The following is a 7,254-nucleotide window of genomic DNA, read 5'->3' on the forward strand; positions in this document are numbered from 1 at the left end:
AACTTATTGGAAAGGAAAACTATGACATAATTTCCTTTGTACGGGGAAATATTCATAAAACAAAAGTTCAGATGAAATTGGAAGACAGCTATAGAGTATTCTCGAAGCATCTAAACGACACAGACGTGTTTTTTTACATCAGCCAGATCGTCGCTTGTCTCCGATTCCTCAACAAGGAAAAATTTGACATTTACAAGCGCTCTAAAATTAGGATTCGAGCCCACTGCCTCAAATACATCGCACTCAAAAGCACAAGCCTATCAGCTTATGGAGCAGCAACAAAACAACCTTGAGACATTGCTCTCTAACCTACAGCAAAGCCTTATGGAGTTCATATCTTTCATGCGGACAACTATGCAAGATTTAATGCGTAATCAAAACTTTTGATATAAATGTTGATATCACATCAGTCCAAATAATCAATGACTTCCACCTGGAATGCTAATAGTGTTTGACAGAATAATTTTGAGTTAACTTATTTTTAGTCACAATTTAAGAGAAGATTCAATAAAAACAGTTAAATAAACGGATGGGTCACTCACATAGATACATTGCTATCTTCTCGGACAGCGAAGCAGCAATCAAATCTTTGAAAGCCTATAGGAGCAAGTTTAGCTCTGTGGGGACCAGAGCCTTTTTGTGGCGATTAACATAACTCTAGAATCGCATCGGGTGAGCGTGAAATGGTGGCAAAAATCGACCTGCTAGGCGGGTCACTGCGGAAACATCTATACAGCTTAAAAATTGTGGATGATGCGAAATGCATACTCTGCCAAGAGGACAACTAAACTCCGGAGCACATACTGGAGGAGTATCCTGCGCTTTACAGAGTAAGATTTAGTCAGCTTGGGACCCATTTTCATTTCATTTCTGCATATGATAGGATTGAACCAAGAACTGTAGCTCATCTACTAGTGGGATTCATAGTCCATTCAAAAATAATACCGCACTTGCCAAAACCGTTTGACTGAATGTCTCGCTCAGTCACTCAGAATTTGGAGTGAATGTGCCAAATGCCGCTTTGAGTATATTCATTGAACCTACTTTTTTTTTGTTGTGGAAAAGGGCTGACGATCACTGGCAGCAATTTTGTGATTTATTTTAGATTTTTTTACTGCCTTAAATCGTTTTTTTTTTGATTTACGGGGGAGGGGGGAGGAAATAAAAAAATAATAAAAGCGTAGTGTCCTGGATATAGGAGCACCTACATACTAAATTGGGTTGCTCTAGCTCTTATAGTTGGTAAGAAACATGCACTCATACAGACGGACGGACGGATGGACATGGCTATATCGATTCAGCTCGTCGAACTGATCAAGAATATATACTTATGGGGTCTGCCACGCCTCATTCTCCCTTTTACATACATTTGAGCAACTTCAAAATACCTTTTTTCCATTTTTTACAAAAATGTCAAAGTGTATAACAAGATCGGCCAAAACTGCGCGTGAGTGGGCTCAGAGCCCAAGCAAGCGTAGCCCAATACTAATGATTCCCTCCTCTGGTCGATGAAGATCGGGCCATGTCGATAAAGACTTCCTTATGTATACATATATACATTGGTGTCAATACGAACACTAACTGAGGGGAACGTGAAAAAATAAATTCACCTTACTGAAATAGCACTTTATGTAGGGAACTGACACAAACTAAGGAAGTATTTATTTTAAGTCATGTATGAAGCCACCCATTAAAAAGTATGATCATAAAGATTGAGTGTATGTCCTCTAAAGCACGAGTAAGGGGAAGTACTAGTGTAATAATGTAGTGAAATGTATAATTAAGTAGGCATAGGTATAAAGAAGTTATCTGTTAGTCAGTTTGAATTTAAATTGTGTACAAATGTGTATGGGGAAGTAGGTTGGAACCCTAGACTCAAAAATGAAATTGGAGATAGTCCGGCGAGTCCATGGGTAAACGCACGTTCTTGTAATTATGGACACAACAAAATTTAAATTCAGTGTCCTACAATCGCCTACTGCGACTATTATCTAACAATAAGAGCACAAAAAGGTGTGGTATGCGATACGAAAAAGTGATTGGCAAAAAAAAGATCGTACTTTGGTACCTTAAATTGTAATGCCCCGTTTAAAAAACTGTATCTTCTCAGTAAAATTTTTCGTTGTTCCTTGTCTGTTTTCGTAACATTTAAAAGTTTTCTAATTTACCTCACAGTTAGTTTATTTGTTTTAATTAAAGTGGTATTGTCCAAAACCCCAATAATTTGGAATACCGTCTAATTTAAAAGCTATTGTGCTGAAATTTGGAAGATTGATATAGAATTTGTGGATTTTATAAAATTTGTACATTGACCACGCCCTCAACCTCTCCCACAACAAAACTAGTATAAACAAGTGGCCATACGTTTGTATGGCGCGTCAGCACTTGCATCCCGCTGTCTATATTTAAAATTGAAATTTAAATAATTCCTAAGTTATTTATCTGACGTTCTAAAATTTTCACAATCGGTCGAAAACATGACATGCCAATTTTTTGATTTATTTCCGAATTAGGTTAAGTATTTTTTAACTACTCAATATTGTGGGTGTAAAGAGTTTTTTTTTCGATTTGCGGGAGAGGAAATAAATAATAAAATTAAACCATTTGGGTTTGGGTATAGGAGCACCTAGCTCTTATAGTTGCTGAGAAAGTACCTGGGGCTGCCTATCCAGCAGCGGCACGCTTTTGCCAAAAAGAAACATTTGTGATTCAATTGTTTGTAAGCATTGTCACGGCCGGCATCACTCGCTCATACATTTGCAGGACACGGCTTCGCAGCTTCCTGCTAATCAAATTCCACCAATCGTACCCATGTGAGTGGAAGATCAGCAGGATGCGAGCACTTCATCGGTGACAATGAGTCAAGTTGCCAGAGCGCCATGCGCAACGAAGTCATACATGCCACAGGGGCAACGGAAAAGCACACTACCTACAGCGTTGGTCAGCGTGTTGAATACATATACAATATGTCGAGTGCTGCTAGACAGTGGATCAGAGCTGTATCAGAACGCTGCATCAACGAGCTTGGCATTAAACGGTTGCCATCCAGAATACTCATTTCTGGAATATCATCAGTAAAGGCTGAAACCACACGGGGCTTCAATACATTGCTCATCAAGTCGAGGCTATCAGATGACTTCGCACGTACTGGGAAAAATAACCATTGCCAAGACAAGGAATTGATACATCCGTATTTAAAATCTTCGACGACATTCCGCTTGCAGATACAATGTTTAATACCATGTCACAAGTGGACATTTTACTGGGTAGTGAACATGTATGGGCAACACTCTCTGGCAAGAAGAAACTCGACCACTATGGAAACATAATAGAAACATAAACGATTGTAGATAACAATTTTTGGATGGGTTATCACATCAATTGTGATACCACGCTGCACTGCTATGGCATAGCTACTGTCTACGATGGAAATAGACAATGCTCTTCAAAAGTTCTGGGAACTCGAGGACACACACTCAAGGCTGCCTCCTGCTCTCTAGAGCAGGAACATTTCATTTCTACTCACTTCCGAGACGCTTTTGGAAGATATATTGTGGAGCTTCCCTTCAAGGAATCAAATGTCGCGTTTGCGGACACGCTTCAGAGAGCTGTTTCTCATTTTTATTCCGTAGAACGACGCCTACAGAAAGATACGAGCCTTAAGAAACGCTATGTCGAATTCATGCGATAATATGTAGCTCTGGGACGAAAACTCAAGCGTGAGGAATTGCGCACATCAGATGGTCACATATTTTACATGACACATCACCCGGTGATTATCACTAAGTTGCGTGTAGTGTTCGATGGTTTATATCAAGATCGGAATGGAATTGTAAAAATTTGGGTAGCTAATTTTCATTGCAATTATCAGAGAATTGTATGGAGATAGCACCCTGCGGATAATTACCAACTAATGTTACTTATGGCACGGCCTGTGCGCCATTCCTAGCTGTCACAGTGCTAGAGCAGTTAGCAAACGACTACAAGGAGAAGTACCCACTCGCTGCAAGAATTCTACTAGAGGATTTCTAAGTGGATGCTGTTTTAACTGGGAGTAGTACCGAAAGCGAGCTTATACAACGCAGAGATGAACTCGTAGCACTATTGGCCCAAGCACAGCTTGGGAAAATGGGTCTTTAATAGCAAACACATTGGTAATCACGAGGCAACTCCATCAACAGATGTGTTGTGCAGTGACAATAATCATATCATAAAGGTTGTTGGTATATATTGGTAACCAGAGACGGACATTTTGGCATACAACGTCAACCTCATCAAGCAGGCAACCTCATAGTACAAAGCGTCAAGTGTTTCAGATGTTTCTCGAATCTTAGACCTCATCGGTACACTACGTTGGATACACTTCGGGCTCGATTGAACCACATGCGTTCTCAGACGCATCCATCAAAGCGTATGCCGCTGTTGTATACAGCCGAATCAAGAATCCGAATGGGCACATAGAGGTGTTGATTATCGCCGCAAAGACTCGTGTTTCACCGCTAAGCACCTATCTTTGCCTCGTTTGGAGCTGTGTGGACAGTAAGATTGAAAACAAGAACTGGATAAATTACCCGCACAATTACCAGAATGGTACCACTGCCAAATTCTGAAACTGTCGGGCGGGATGTTGTGTGCATGTGTACATGTATGCATTTTTTCTAGACTTAAGTTTTTAGTTGCCGATTCACAGCAGAACAAACGAGACGTGCCAGTGACAGTCTATCATCGTTAAAATAAATAATTCTTATGTTATAATATTAGCGCTGGGCTATTATTATCAAACAGCAAACATGTTTTCGCCCGGACGTGTTAACACATTTTTTTTACATTTTATTACTGCGAGTAAATAAATTAAATAGTAAAAAAAAAAAACAAAACTGATAAAAGTTTTATTATTAGACGACTCAAAATAAATAAAATAAGATTGAACAATTACCACACTATTTGCGTTCAACAGTACAATCACAATTTTCTGAACACATCCTGTCTACCATGGACTACGTCAACACTAGATGGTGCATTTAAAATTAAGAAGCATTTTCAGCTGCAAAAAAACAACAGCTTCAACAAAATTGAAAACATCAACTTATAAGGAAAAACTAATATTAATAATAATACCTTTAATAATTAAAGCTTTTTTAAACTAACACTAATAAATTATATTGTTTTATTTACAATTATTAGTTCCTGAATATAATTTTTGGGTATCCAAACATAGTATTATGTCACTAGTTTGATAATGATTACTTATGTCACTAGGTTGCATCAATCCTAAAATGGGAACCCATTTTATTAGTTCGCGGTGCGTACGCTTTATAGCGAATGTCAGTTTCCGGTAATTGATGTGGTGGTGATTGCACCTATTTCTGGACATTTCATACACAAATCGAAATTGATAAATGTTAGTAAAGTAATTACATTAATGTTAAATTTTAAACTAAAATTACTAGATTGGCTGTCCAAAAGATATGGTGCCCGAGGAAACCATTGAAAATCGCCAAAAGATATGGTGTCCGAAGTAACGATTTTCAATGGTTTCCTCGGACACCATATCTTTTGGACAGCATCTAGTAATTTTAGTTTAAAATTTATGATCGGCGACCTAATATGCACGTAGTAGCTGAGTCTGTCAAGTTGAATATTTTCCACGATCATCTACCATTATTATTTTTACGATATCTGTCGCGCTTGCTACAAATAACAGTAAGCTTTTTGGAGCTGCTGAACAAATGTGAGCAAAATTGATTTACATTAAATTATTCCGACATAATAAATCAAATGTTTTCCTCTATATTGTTAGCTTTAATAGTTATTAATGTTTCATTTATTACATGATGTTAAATTTGTGTCATATAAGTTTTGTTTCTATTTTGGTATTCTAGTATATTTCTCTAAATTTTACACAAATAATTTGGTTTGGGTAAGGGATTGGTATTTTTTGCTATTCAACATTTTCAATTGGCATTCCGATAACTTGGTACTTTCTACTTCAATTTTCATATGTATTTACTTTACTTAAGTGCTCATTTGTCAGTAAATATGTACAGTACAAACCGCATAACTGTCAACATATGACAATAAATTGATTAACTTATATACATACATACTTACATAAGTATATAGGCGTAGTCACCAAAGTGTATGCACATATGTATGTATATGATAAATAATGCTTTATTTGTGTTCAGTGAGTGTTGGCTCAATATGCGCATATTGTTTATTACGTTTTAATTATGTATTTGAATACATAAATAAATATTTAAAATAACTTAATTATAAATTTCTATTGAATAATAATAATACCGGCATGATGCAGAATGCAAACTGTAAGTGAATATGGGTACCTTTAAAGGATTTAAATTATTGAATAATGCAAATATCAATATTTACTTATTTTTCATTAATTTTGAATAATTTTATTAGAAGATTAGTCACTTATATATTATATAACTATTAGACGTGTTTACCAACATACATACATAAAGTAAATACAAGTTTAATATATTTTTGTGTGTATGTGTTCAACAACTGTAATTCTGTGGTTAATATCTTTAGCCATGAGCTTATAACTTAAAAAAATATACAATATGCAGTAGAATCAATGAAATTGTAACACTCCATGAATTTTGACTTATACTTTTTATAACGCTTTTACATAATAATAGTATATGGTGTTAATATAATAAACTCTTCTTTGATAGCGGAAAATAACCTTCATTTGCCTTCGTTTTTTTTTTTGCTTCTTTTATTATTAGTAACAATTAGTTAGACATTTAGACCAAAAACATTAATAATATATGTATATTCTCATTTATTTTACGCATAAAGCTTTGTCTACAGTTATATGTTTGCATTTATGATACTTTCAGGGGTTTGGTTTCATTTGAGCTGCTCATTGTTTACAATTGCATATTTTTTTATATGTTTCGTTAATTGAGTTCCTTCATTAATATCATTTATTCTGTCAAATATTATAAGATATTTGGCATTCCATATCAAATAAAGTTTTGAGTGCAGGAAATAATATAAGTTAAACAAATATTATTCTGTATTTTATGAGCGGGTATACTTTTTTTTTTAATTAAAAAAAAAAAACTTTTTTCCTTTAGAACAGAATGTTTTTATAAGTATTTTTACATGATATATAGTGTATACACATATCTATTGTGGTATATTATTTGATATATGCATATTTATAATAATTTATACACATTAAAGAAATGCATTGAAATAAAGAATTCCTTTTTAATATTT

Source organism: Drosophila busckii, chromosome 2R, assembly GCF_011750605.1.
Source record: "Drosophila busckii strain San Diego stock center, stock number 13000-0081.31 chromosome 2R, ASM1175060v1, whole genome shotgun sequence".
Lineage (NCBI taxonomy): Eukaryota > Metazoa > Arthropoda > Insecta > Diptera > Drosophilidae > Drosophila > Drosophila busckii.